Source organism: Haemaphysalis longicornis, unplaced genomic scaffold (assembly GCF_048455015.1).
Source record: "Haemaphysalis longicornis isolate Haplotype H1 unplaced genomic scaffold, Haemaphysalis longicornis Haplotype H1 scaffold_3, whole genome shotgun sequence".
NCBI classification, from domain to species: domain Eukaryota; kingdom Metazoa; phylum Arthropoda; class Arachnida; order Ixodida; family Ixodidae; genus Haemaphysalis; species Haemaphysalis longicornis.
The window spans coordinates 215,224,458-215,238,138 of NW_027526335.1; the positions used below are offsets into that span (position 1 = coordinate 215,224,458).

General features: G+C 48.2%; 1 long non-coding RNA gene across 2 annotated transcripts in view; it reads left to right on the plus strand.

Moving 5' to 3' along the window:
• LOC144175980 (uncharacterized) overlaps window positions 1-9,113 on the plus strand; it is a 224,955-nt gene extending 215,842 nt beyond the window's left edge. For both annotated transcript variants that reach the window (XR_013323738.1, XR_013323737.1), the window contains exon 6: window positions 8,990-9,113. This is a non-coding gene — a long non-coding RNA (uncharacterized LOC144175980). The remainder of the gene's footprint in view (window positions 1-8,989) is intronic.
• The last annotated feature ends 4,568 nt before the right edge of the window (window positions 9,114-13,681 follow it).

Here is a 13,681-nt window from a genome sequence, read left to right on the forward strand (position 1 = left end):
CGCCTAAGGAAGACCACGATTCATATCATACACTCAATCCGCGGGCTACAAACAGGCACAGCGGGATTGTAGCACGAGATACAGTGCTGTTTGTGCAAGCATTGTCCTGTCATATATTATGTATGAAGCCCCCTAAGTGTTCCTAAATTAATGCGAACGTGAAAAATAGATGTGGTAGTGCTAAAGGCACTCAAGTATGCATGGGCACTACCGATAAGCAACTCTATAGATGAATCACTCAATATGTACCGCGCAACACCGTGAAAGTGCACGTAGGACACCTGTCGAAATAACGAGCAAGATTAGGACTGACCCCAGCCGGACAAAGATTTCTCGAGAGACTTCAATACGCTTTGCAGAATGAAAGCCCCTCTGAAGTTCCCTGTAAAAACGGCAAATAAACATACGCACAGTCCCACCAAACATGCATCCTGAGTGCTAGTTGTGCGCTGGCAACAACATATCAGAAACGCTGCAACCAAATCAAGAAAGACAGGATGGTAGTTGGTACAGCTATTGTGGTACCAATCACAACGCGAGAGCTTGAGGCTATTGGCCGCGAGGGCCACCACTGGAGAGGCCGGCGCTGCGATCGTTTTGACGTCACTTGTAGGATCCCCGTTCCTACCATTCCTACCTTGTTGCGTTGTTGGCTTGCTGCGCGTGAGATTTCGTTCAGTACCCGCTTCATGAGTGCATTTCCGTGCTAATTTTCGGCGTTTGGAGTTCATTATCAGTGCGTGAAGCGTAGTTTGACCTCATGGGGACTTTATAACCGTGGCAGGCTGCCCGCAAACAACGTGAGCGTGATGGTGTATGCGGACGTATGCGACCGAACCCAATGTAAGCGTAAGCTGCGGCTCGTTTCCCCGATCAACATTTAGCTCGGCTACGACGATCACCGAGCTAAATTTGTATATTTCGGTCGTCGTTCTCAAGAAATAGGTGAAGGAGGAAATCATGAAGCGTTTACTGCTCGCAGAAACGCTCCGCACACACGTCCGCCGTTCCTGCAGCCGGCCGGCGGCTCTAAACGACGTAAGTCGCGACAGCAACACCTTGTTGCCGCTTTTTAAAATCACACTGATCGCGGAAAAGGTGGTCCGAATTCGCGAAAGTGGATGTTCGTGTGGTGAAAAATTGTGCTGCGTAGTGTCATCAGCTGCGATTTTCAAGGCGACGCTCAAATATCTGCCGCGATCTACGGCGACCGGCCGCGGATGTCGGGCCCCGCGCCGCCGGCCCGTTCGCGCACGGTGCGACGAGCGGCCGAACCGGTGGCTACGACGACCGGCCGCGGATGTCGGGCCCCGCGCCGCCGGCCGGTTTGCGCACGGTGCGACGAGCGGCCGAACCGGTGGCTACGACGACCGGCCGCGGATGTCGGGCCCCGCGCCGCCGGCCCGTTCGCGCACGGTGCGACGAGCGGCCGAACCGCTGGCTACGACGACCGGCCGCGGATGTCGGGCCCCACGCCGCCGGCCCGTTCGCGCACGGTGCGGCGAGCGGCTGAAGGGTGGCGATACCTGCGCGCAAAAATCGGCCGAGGCCGTGGCAGGTATCTTGACATCGAAGGCTTAAATGGCAGTAGCCACGGATACAAACTTCCACATACGAGAAAAGGGGTGACAGTGTGGTGAAACGTTGTGTTAGGGACTGTCATTCGCGACTGTAACGACAGCGGCGATGAAATATCTGCCGCGACGCTAAGCCTAAAGTTCCCAAGATCGGACTCCGCGCATCCGAAACCAGCGGCGAGTTAGCTGTTGAAGACCCTCTGCTAAAACTCGCTGCGCGCAAGCGTGTTGCTTTGGGTTCCACGAACTTCTTGGGGGCCTCCAACGCTTTGTTCCCCTATTCTTAAACTCCCCATTACCCCACGACGTGGTTCGCCTCGTACGCAACCACGCCGTCTGTGAGCAATCGTGAGTTCTCGTACTTGATGCTAGACTAGAAAAGCGCAGGCTCATTGTAAACAGACAAAATCCCGTGTTGCAGAGGTTTTAATTAACATAGCCAAGTCTAAACCCGCTCGAAGGCGTTAAAAACTCGCGTTAATACCATTCGTACATTGCCGACAAGTTGTCGCGAAAAGTAAACATATCGGCAGTACAGAGTACTAGTGATCGTTAAACAAATCAGGGCATGAATATAAAAAAAAGCATTGGAGCGGAAATAGGCACTGCTTAAGTCAAAGTGCAGATCGTACCAGCACTTCTAAGCCTGTGCGGCGAAGCAATCCTCTCACCGGTCTCACGTAGTCATTCATTTTTTACCACGCAATGCGTTCAGTACGCGTGGTGAGATCGCAACTGAGTGCCACGTTTCTGCCGCTGTTGCAAGGTCTATTTTCTTGCACACACAGTCGCGTACATGTCACGTCACAAATACTTCATAATGAATTAACAGTGTACTTTTCTCGGCACCAATTGTATCGTCCTTGGCGTTAGCTGACTGCATACGAGCTGTCGGTGGCGATGGTAGCAACTATCCAGCCGTGGCGGTGTCGTCGAGAACAAGCGAGCCGTTGATTGCTTGCCCGGATTATTTGGTCTGTAGACAACTTTCTTCTGTAATTTGCTACAAAACCGCGGGGAGGGGGCACACGGCGGCCACAACAAAAACGTGCGGTCGCATAAGCAGAGGAAATGTGTTCTAGCAGACGACAGCATAACCCGGCGTCCTACAAGTGACGTCACTCGTAGGTGGCGCCACGGTATGTCCTCGGGACCAATAGCTCCCGCGCTGACCCGGCCACTAAAGGGGAATCGGAGCCCGCCATACCTAACCACCTACAATTAAACGAGCTCAACACTACCAACTAAGCAGGAAGACTCTCTCACCCTGCAATCACGGCTGACAAAAACGCAGGAAACCAATCGCAGCTTGCTTCAAAGGAATACTTTCTCCTACCCCATTGGAATGATCCACTACTTTCCCGAGATCCTGGTTGGTTCGCTATGCAACTTTTGTGGATACCCAGAACAAGGGGACTCATATATACCACCCCTCCTCATCCCCTACTCCGAAACAGTGGGCGATTTCTCTGTCTAGCTCGCAACTTCCCGACCAGGCTCGTCTGACGAAGAGAGGAGCGGGCGATGCGGTGCATGAACTTCTGGAACAAGGAGCCCGTCCCACCGAACATCCCGCACAATAAAATTTTCTCCTCCACATCGATACCTTTGAGAATGTATTTTGTGTTTTGATTTTCAGGGTTGACACTTTTGCCTAGGTGGACGACACCTTCAACACAGCTAGTAATGGTCTGGTCACACTGACGTGCTATCCCTCATAACCACTCATAGAGGGAAGAAAAGCTTAGGAGAGGCCCTGACGTCATGTGCACGGAAGCCTGAAAAGGCATATTTGGAGGTTGCCCGTTTTTCTATTTTGCGCGCGCCCGCTACCATCTCCACAATCGCGCCCTCCATTGTCGTCTGCTTCGTGACCTTCTGCCAACTATTCGCTACCGGCCGGGCCGTGCATTAACGAAGGGCCTCGATGGGATTGGCCTTCGGCGCCGTTGCTAGGACACCCGATGAGCGCGGCCCCCAATTAGCGTGATAAAACTATGTGACTTCCTCCACACTTCTCCAAATGTGCCGCGTGAATCTTTTATTTCCTCCACGCCGCTGCTCAACAAGAAACTTCCGCACAGCACGTCGCCAGAGCGTTTCCGTGAGACAAGTCTTCTAAACAGGCGAGGTGTTTTGCACTTGATCCCACCACGGCCGGACTCGACTCTCCTCCTCCCGCGCTTCCCTTACGGCCTTCGCAATTCCGGCTCGACGCATGGGATTTTTTCTGACGCATAGTTGGGTGGGGCTGAGCGCACGACGGCAGCACCACCTCACCGCGAGCTCCGCGTCTGCGCATCTCCGCGCAAGGCGCGGAGATGCGCTCAAGGAAGCTTGAGCTTGAGTGTCGACAACATGCTTGAGTGTCGACAACATTATCAGTGAGCTTTCGCGGTGGCATTACCGCATGAAACGGGGCAGTTGGTGAAACTGATATGGCCCAGATTTTTTTGTTCAGGTATATAAACGATACCGTAATTACCCGATTCTAACGCGCCCGCGATTATCGGGCACCCGATTTTCCTGGAAAAAAAAACGGAAAAAATTTGCACCTCCGATTATAACGCGCACGGAATTTTGTGAGCAAGAAAAACGAATGCGAGAGAAACGGGCGATTTATTTCTCGAAATAATCTCACTCATCTCACCCCTCGTCGCTCCCCGCTGACCACAACATCTCGTTCTTGGTGCCGTCAAGCGCGTTCTTGGTGCCGTCAAGCGCGTTCGCGATGCCACACTCCATAACGAACGTTCAACCATGATCGATGGGATCGTGGCCCATGCCTCGCACGCCCATCCTGCGAGCTTCTCCAGAGGCCCACGCTTCAGCTGACCGCTCGTTTTGAAGGCGTGAGAGCCGCTGCCGCCATTGCCGTTATCAAGCGCGCAAGTGGAATGATTTGACGATTTGTGTGAACGCCAATAGAAAAGCCTAGGCGCCTATGCTATAGTGCCTAGAATATTCTAGGCACTATACCTATGCTTCCTGCATCTGAAAAATCGTTGCTAAAAGCTTTGGCGCCTGCTTGAGATGGCGATGGTGATGGGCGGGACGAAATTTCCGTTGTTTCGGCAGTTTGGGTTTCGTATCCGATTCTAACGCGCATGCGATTTTTCGACCTATTTTTCCTGAAAAAAAGTGCGTGTTAGAATCGGGTAATTACGGTATACAAGCAAGGCAGCAGCTTACGCAATAAGGTCAGAGCAAACGTGTTTCGCGTATGTACTATATTTGCTTGAAACATTCCTGACTTGAGGCATACCGTGAAACAGTTTTATTTTATGCCCAGCATTATACAATTTTGGGAAAGAGGCATATCCCGTATGACTATACCTCAAAGAAATGCAACTCACCCCCCAAGAACTGCCTAATGTAGACGTGAGTAATGTTTGGTTCGTAGACGAAGGTGGTTGGTGTCGCCGTGGATGGGTGAAAGTAGCCGATGACGCTGACGCAGGAGGTAGATGATGAAGAAAAAGTCTATTTACACTTATTTACAGGAGACGACGAAACATAGCACAAGACAAAACGAAAACTGAATTACAGTTAAAAGGTGCCGCAGCGCACATAAGGGGGTATCGCGGCGCGATCCCTGATGGGGGCCCGGAGGTTATAAAAGGTACCGAACCGCCGCACGGTTGGCGAGAAATCCGTGGGGCTCTGGCGCCCAGAAACCGCCACGGGAGCAAGTCTTGGTGCGACCGCTCTGGGCCGCAGCTCCGAACAAACTCGTCGAAGCATGCTCGAGCAGGGCGCGAGCAATGCCGCCTCCCCCTCAGCAGCGCACATGCCAATAATAATTTTGACCTCCGCTCCGCCCCTGGCCGTCCCCGAAGGTCAGGATGCAAGGAAAGCCTCCCCCGACGCCGCGTAAAAGCCGCCGGCGACGCCCATACAAAGGGTTGCGACTGGCTGGCGTCGGCGGAGGCCGCCCCAACATTCCGCCACCGGATGGGGAGACCCAACAAGGCCACGAGAAGGGAGGGGGGTCCTCGTCAAGACGGGGTTCATCGGCGCTGCAATCATTACAACGTGTAAAACGCAAAAAAAATTACACCAAGGACGAAGGAGTAAAACACCGACAAGCACTACTTTCAACTAGCATTTATTCCTAGCTCAGGAGAACGGGTTCAATTCGCGGCCGCGGCGGCTGCTTTTCTGAGGGAGGCGAAAAGCCAAAACGCCTGTGTGTTTGAGATTACGGCGGACGTTCAAGATACCCAGGTGGTCAAAAATTAATCGGGAGCTTTCCACTACAGTGCACCTAATCGCCTGTGTAGCGTCGGTTTATTTAACCCCATAATCAATCAGTCAGCATCTATTCGTAAAAACACTCATATATTACACAAGAAATGCGCACTTCCGCGAAAAATTAGATTCTGCAGCGCATATAACTATCTGCCAGGCGACAAAATGGCAATATATTTTTACACAGCTCGTGTTCTTAAGTACAGATTACAACTACGCAACAACCGACACCTGCGTAACACCCAGTACCACACACACACACACACACACACACACACACACACACACACACACACACATACACACACACACACACACACACACACACACACACACAAACAAGGCAGAGAAAGGAGAGTGCGCAGTTTGGAATTATTCAGGGGCAAGATACGCAATTTATTTTGCCGATATACCCAATGACCGCATACTTATGCGAGTGTGATCAAGGCGAGCCGTCTAAAACGTCGCAATGTTTTCTCTGGCGAGCTGGTTTTTCTGCTTTGCTATCTCTACAGTCTCATTAAAGAGAGGTGTGCATTCGAATTTCCGCAATGTACACTGAGTTGCAGTGTGCACATTCTTCACGTACCGCAGGTGCTCGCGCAAGCGCCCTTTGAACCATCGCGATGTTTGCCCTACATATTTGTAACCGCATGGTAAGTCTACGATGCAATACAAACTTTCCCAGAAGTTCGCCGTAATCTGCACAATACAGGCCACCAGGCAACTAAGTATGAAACACCAGTCCTTAAAAATTAAACAGGATAGAAAACAGACAAAGGCAATCTGTTGCAGCTATTATGATCCCATCTGTCGTTTACAGATTCAAAAAAATATATTCCTTGTGAGGTGTGTTCCTACCCCGCTGTGAGAGTTTTCCCGGTTGTTTTCTCGGAAGAATTTATGTACAGCTTGTCAGTTCTCTGTGACAAATCGCCAATTCGATTGTTTAGTGGATATCATTTCAATGATGAGGCTTCAATCGAACAAATATTGCTTGCCTGTTTGAAGGCAACAGCACTACCATCAGGCCATTCGGCCATAAGGCCATTCGGCCATTCGGCATAAGGCCATAAGGCCATAAGGCCATAAGGCCATAACGCCATTTTCAGGGCATCGTTTCATGGCGCCTCCATTAGTTTTCGCCGCTATAAGTGCTGGCCGACGTTACTAGGTCAAATGCTGGCAGCTTACTGGGTATTCAGCGGAGGATGTGTAACCATGTCCTTTCCGCGTCACAAATTGTCACACCTATGGCTGGAACCGGCACTGTGGCGCACACTCTGCGTCTGTGAACGCGCTTGGGGGCGGCGGAGCAACAGTAGGCTAGCAGCGCCACCCCGAACTAGCGGCGGCTAGCAGCAAGACTCCCCAATGCGCACAGCCGGACTCGACTCTCCTCCTTCCGCGCTCCACGGGAGGAGGATTGTCCGGTCCGGTCGTGCAATGCTAAAGCCGTAAGGGGAGCTAGGGAGGAGGAGAGTCCAGTCCGGCCGTGATCCCACCAACACGGCTGAGTGGGCATGCGTCGCGTTGCTATAGCAACGGATGAGCGACTGTGGGAGCATCGTCTGTTGAGACAAACCGGGCACACTGCGTCCGCGGTGTGCTTGACTGGCCGAGCGGCCGAAGCCGCTTGCTGAGCGCATCGTTGGTTGACCAATCACGCGGATGGCACGGCCAGTACAGGAAGATTCGTTGGCTTCGTCCTCCGCAGCTGTTTTGGCGTAGTGTTTAGCAAGCCAGCAGAAGGCGAATCCTGTGGCGATATGTTTGAAACATAGGTACAGCCGGCGCGCCGGCTCCTGAAGCACGCTTTCTTCGGGATGAATGCCCTACAAAGATGTGACCTAGTTTAGCTTCAGCTTGAAAATTAGTATCACTGGGGCTCGAATCAAGGCCTTTAGCGTGGAGTATGACGACTTTACCATGAGCCACTGAGGCCGAACCGCGCGTTGGGCTCTAACTTGTATTTATGTTGATCCAGACACCATGTCGTGCGTTGGCAAATTTCGTTCTTAGAGGGCAAGGGGAGAGATTGAAAACAAAAATAGGATATTTTTCTTCTGTCTTCGTTGAAAGCACTAACTGCAATACGAGAGTTCATGATCTTCTGGGGGCTTTCAAGCAGAACAGTTATAGTGTAAAGTAAAAAGGCGGAATAAATGTAAAGAGGCAAAATAAATAAATAAATAAATAAATAAATAAATAAATAAATAAATAAAGTTCCTCGTAGAAACTCCGTAAAACAGTAAGCTACGTTTCTTGGACGTTGAACATTGCTTTTTCTGTGATCATGTTTGTTGGAGTGCAGACCCAGAACATAGAAACCTCTTCTGAATAACGACTCAGGCTACTGTAAAATTATTACAGATGGTATGGGAGTATCACCCTAAAAAACAGCTGTTCAGAAATGTTCTCACCATATTATTTTATCCATTGTTTGTCGTATAAGTGGTCTGTATATTTATTTATGAATTGAGTCTATTGATACTTTTCAAGCAAAGAATGATGACGTCGCATAGGGGCCTTACACCCTTTCACTAATATTTTACCCGTCGCTCAATCTACTGTCTCTTCACGCTTTCATCACATTCAAAAGCGCTATTAAAACTGGGTTTTTAATTATGATAGAAATCACTACTTCCATTTGACACGGTTGCAGTTATTGCGTGAAATTTGAAGAGGATAAATTACTGTCCTATCTGGTTTATAATGGGCTGAGAATGAAACCAGCCAAAAAGACGCATGACAAGAAATGAAGGCACACAAACAAACAAAATTTCTCAGACAAGTTTTTTCTGTACTTAGTGCATTGTTCTTTGTTTCCCTTTTTCTCCTCAGCCCTTATCACACGTGAAATTTTAGGTATATTATGTAAAAGCACACCTGTATATTTTTTCTTGAGTTGTTTTGTGTGGTGGCCGCTTATTGGGTGGAGACCAAAAGCGAGAACGTCCCAGCTTGGACATTTTGGCGTATGTAAAGACCCAAGGTAGTCAAATTTATTCCAATGCCATCTGCTACGGCAGCAGCGAAACTAAACTTTGGAACGTTAAACGCCATAATTTTAGCTTCAATATTCCGAGAATTTCTGCCTTATGCAAATGTACATGCAACCAAAATAGCCTAATTTTAGCATGACGGTTTTTACTTTACAGGATTGCAAATTTGTGGTCGTGGAACTGGAAGCTGGTAAACCAAAGCGAATTGACGTGATTGGACAATATTACCAAGAGTGGACATGTCCATAATAGAATAAAACAAATCCGTCCATCCTATGAAGCTCATTTCTGTTTGCATTTTTAGAGACATATAGCAGTGAGGAATGTTTCGTTTCTATTCTGTGGCAGGCACCGCTAGGGTGATTGTTACATCATCATGTTGCTGCACGCAGCATTCTGCACTTCTCGGTAGGAGAAAAAGTTATGACCTCTTTTTAATTTTTAGTGACCCCTTTATTTATCACTCTTTAAACCTCCTTTTAGAATGCCACACTCACCAATTTGGCGCATTGGCGAGGAATGCAGAGCCGAGTTGGTCGTGCATATTTTGTTTTGTCTCAGGCACCTTTTATCGGTGATGTTCTGCGTCCTCATATCGGCAAATAAAAGCAGCCGTTTGGCGAACACTCACCGTGTCGTCTTCCGCGTCGCAGAGCGTGCCACAAGCGATAAAAACGAAGTGTAATTTGAACTACCGTACAGTGCCGCGCTTTTGTTTTTTTTAAATAAATTTAAACTCTAAGCAGTATCATGTGCACAGTCAGTGATTTAGCCCCTTCTGATTCGTTTTAGCGGGTATGTATCAAACACGCAGACGCCATCATCTTCATCATTAGTGCCATTGGCCGCGCCATTACATGGAAACTTGATACTAACTAGGATTGCGACATGACGAAAACGTGACTACGTATCTGCTGACTTCACTGCAAATGACGTCAAAAGACGGTAGCCTTCTGTCACACCTGCAGCATAAATGCCTCTTCTCTCTTTCATGCTGGCCTCTCACGTTCTTTTTCTCCGGTCTCGCTTCTCCCGCAATAAACAGGTTGGAGGTTTGCTCAAAACAATTCACATTTCCCGCCTTTTACTGTTGGCGCACCATGTAATGAAACCTTTCATTTCTGCTGGTCGTATAATGGAGCCCTGAGGTCTGGCTAGGGAGCCAGCTCTTTCGTATTCGTTTGTTGAAATATTGTTTTCAACACGAATTTAATTGCTGTGGCAAACATCAAGCGTCACTCTATTTTCAATTGAACGAACGCAGTATAGCACCGGTTATGTCTCTGTTGCTTTCCTCAAATATGCCTATTGTTTTCTGTTTGCTCAACGATGTTGATAAGTATAAAGTATGGTACCACACTTGGTGTATCGAATCGTTTTGCCTATGTAAACTGCTTGTTTCATAATTATATCTTTTCACCCGGCTGGCTGACTCAATGGCTAGACAGACAGACAGACAGACAGACAGACAGACAGACAGACAGACAGACAGACAGACAGACAGACAGACAGACCGACATACCAATATATATTTGTTTAAATATCCATAGGAGTCTAAAAACGGTATCGTGGGCATCTATCACGCTGGGTAGCGTGACGCCTGTTCTCTGTTAGCCTTGAGAGTGAACATTCCCATCGACAAGACAAAGTACTGACTCGCCCGAAGAACCTTCCTAAATACATTTTCTGAAGGATGGAGACAACAGTGCGGCATGAGGAAAATTGTCTGTATTTTGGGAAGGGCGCGCCTCGAGAGCAAGGCCACTGCCAGAGAGACGTTTGGGATAGTGCTACAACATTGGGGTTCTCTAAAAGGTTAACAATTAGGGCTATACAGGTCGACTTTCGCTTTCTTCAGTCTGGTAACAGTTCTGTAGGTGAAAAATTTTAGAAACATGTATAAGGGTGTCTTCTTTATGGGTTAGTTCAATTGGTACTTCGTGTTTAAAGGAAAGAAGAGCGGTAAATGTAGGTTGTGTATTGCCATTGTCATCACCGTCACACAAGGAGGCGAATGTACGTCTTCTACTGGTCGTCTGTAAATTGAAACGCATCTTTTTTGCGGTTTTTCGTTCTTGCTACCTCGATGTCTGTGTGCCTCAATCTTCGGCTATCAGGGCTTTCGTTAGACCTGAGAACCGGACACTACGGGCATCTTCTCAGGGAGTGGCATGCAGGCTTCTGCCCTGTGAGAATGACCGCATCAACGTTGAAAGTTCCTTAGAGCCTGAGCAGAGAAATGCGAAACCCACTTGCTCCTAGGGTCGATTCTGGATTTCATCAATACTTGCACTGTGCTTGTCTGCCTGATATTAACTTTTTTTACTTTTTACATTGCTCCGAAGTATTAAAAATGCCCTTGAATACGCAGCCATAATGAATTGAACACGCATGACCGGAACAGCTCGCGATAAGAAATTCTCTGCGCCTTTCTTTCTTTTTGTTATAATTTGCACTTTTTGTAGTTAATACTGCTTGCTTTACGTGTTGGACGCATGGGTACTCCTCGTTGATTTTTTCGCTGCCTTGCGTACGGAGTAGTACCTATTTTTCATTTTTATTTACAATGTACTTTTACTTACATTATTTCTTATTGCTCTAACTGCAAACACTTCCGAGTTCCATTTGTAATATTCCGTATGCAATCATTTTCACCAAAGTGTATAGTATTGTAATCTATTCTTCATTCTCCCTTACAATTACGCCCACCAGGGCAGCATCGGTACAAGTAAAAACAAAAGTCATTACACATAAAACAAATATAAAAGCGAGAGTGGCCACTTAACCACAGCTACAGAGTGGACACAGAGTGACAACTCTGTCAGATATGTCCCAATCGGCCTCGTCCTCCAATGACGTATGGTTGGTGCCTATTAACCTTCTGTTGCACGAGGACCATCTAGGCAAGGTCCCCCCATAACCAATCTGTTTGGCCAGGCTCCTCCTCGTCTAGCACTGCTGTAGACCACCTGATACACAAAAACGCACCAGTTTTACAACAAAAACTTCGCTCCTTCAGGACAGGGTAACCACAAAGACCTGTCAATACTTTCGAATTTAGCACTCATCGGCAACAAAACTACACCCAACGCAGTGAGTGTGCAAGTAGACACGTGATCTCGCTAAGGCGTGTACTCAACGACGTTTTCTCAGACACAAGTCAAAATGAACAAACCACTCACAAGCACCTACACTCTCAGCTCTGACAATCATATACCGGAGGAACTGTCTTCTGTGCCGTCAATAAAATTCATGCCTATAAGTAAGCTACGCGCCTACAATTACCCTTCCCCTTTTCAACGAACATTACCGTTTCAGAAAAATCGCACCGGGCGCGAACCGCAAAGAGAGAGCTGATCAGACGTTCGCATATTGCCGACTTTGGGTCAACAAACACAACGCGTGACTGATTCGCATGTCACGGCATATTTTATGCAATACAAATTCCACCGACACAATGTCGCCTTTTTCAGTACCCACTTTCCCGGGACTTGACCCATCGAGTGACTTTTCAGCTGGGCTCTTCCTACCGACGAAAACGGACCTGCAGAAGACAGAAAAAACAAAAGAGACACACTTTGCCAGCTTTCCAAAAAACGGTAGATAGAAATAAACGTACCATTGATTGGCACAGAAAACTGTACTAGCATTTGACTTAAATGAATATTACAGAAAGAGAATGATTACAACGGTCCCCCTGCAAACTCTGTGATAATTGTCGTGCAGCATCTCAGAAAGCCATCTGACTATGGCCACTGCTGTCACTGGGAGTGCCTTTATCGGTGCAATGGCTTATCACCTTAACAAGACCCATCCAGGTTCTGCATCGCGCGACCTTCCGGACAGCCAGCGGCTTACACAAACATTCTTCCAAAGGATTCAAAGGCCCCCCCACACAAAAGGCGTTACCCGCGTGGGACGCAAAAATACCAATTATACTACCCGGATGCGCAGTTCCCTTATCAGCCTGGCGGGGAACAGCACTTCACACCGCTACGCAGAGAAAACCTGTAGAGCATAGCAATACATCATTACGACAGGGGCCAATCTGACGCTTCCACAGAGGTCGCCTGGGTGAAAGGAACATTTCACGGGCGCAACCCTAACCCAAAATGCGTGGTCCTTGCTTGGACATGGCCTGAGGCCCCCATTCTCTCATGGTAGACACTTAGAACACTTTTAAGCCTCGATGTAACAACATACTCTATCAACTATACCATATCGTTTAACAACTTCGATTGCCATCACATCTACAGTTCTCCATACGCATCCTTACAGACTCCACCCGCACAGCTTTCAGATCTCGCAATTTGACCATCCCTGTTGTAGATAAAATACTCCATCAAATCCAACTCCTGTATCTATCAAATCCAAACGTATGCATTTACTGCGCACCAGGTGACGAACTCTCTTCTACGGGGTACCAGGGTTTCATAAGTTTTATTGTACCAGATTGTTTGGTTTTATTGTACCACATTTTATTGTACCAGGGGTAAGACCGTCGAGGTCTCCATCACCCTGCCTACCGACCCGCATCGAGCACCAGCAGAAGGATCGATGCGTCCGTTCATAAGAAAATTTGCAGCTGGCTACCTAAGTCGAGTACACCACCTCTTGTGCTAAAGCGAAACCTTCAGTTTTAAACTTCCCTTATCGCGGGCCCGATAGCACGACCAAGATGGGTGGTGCTAAAGAACCGCGCACCTTCTTCGTCCGGTTTTTTAGGTATAATACATGCACCTGCACGTCACTCGCCCTTCCACCGGTTACAAGCCTGTTTCACGGCTCACTATACACTGTAAACGCAAACTAGCCGGGAATGGAGTTTTAATCAAGTAATGTGCCCTG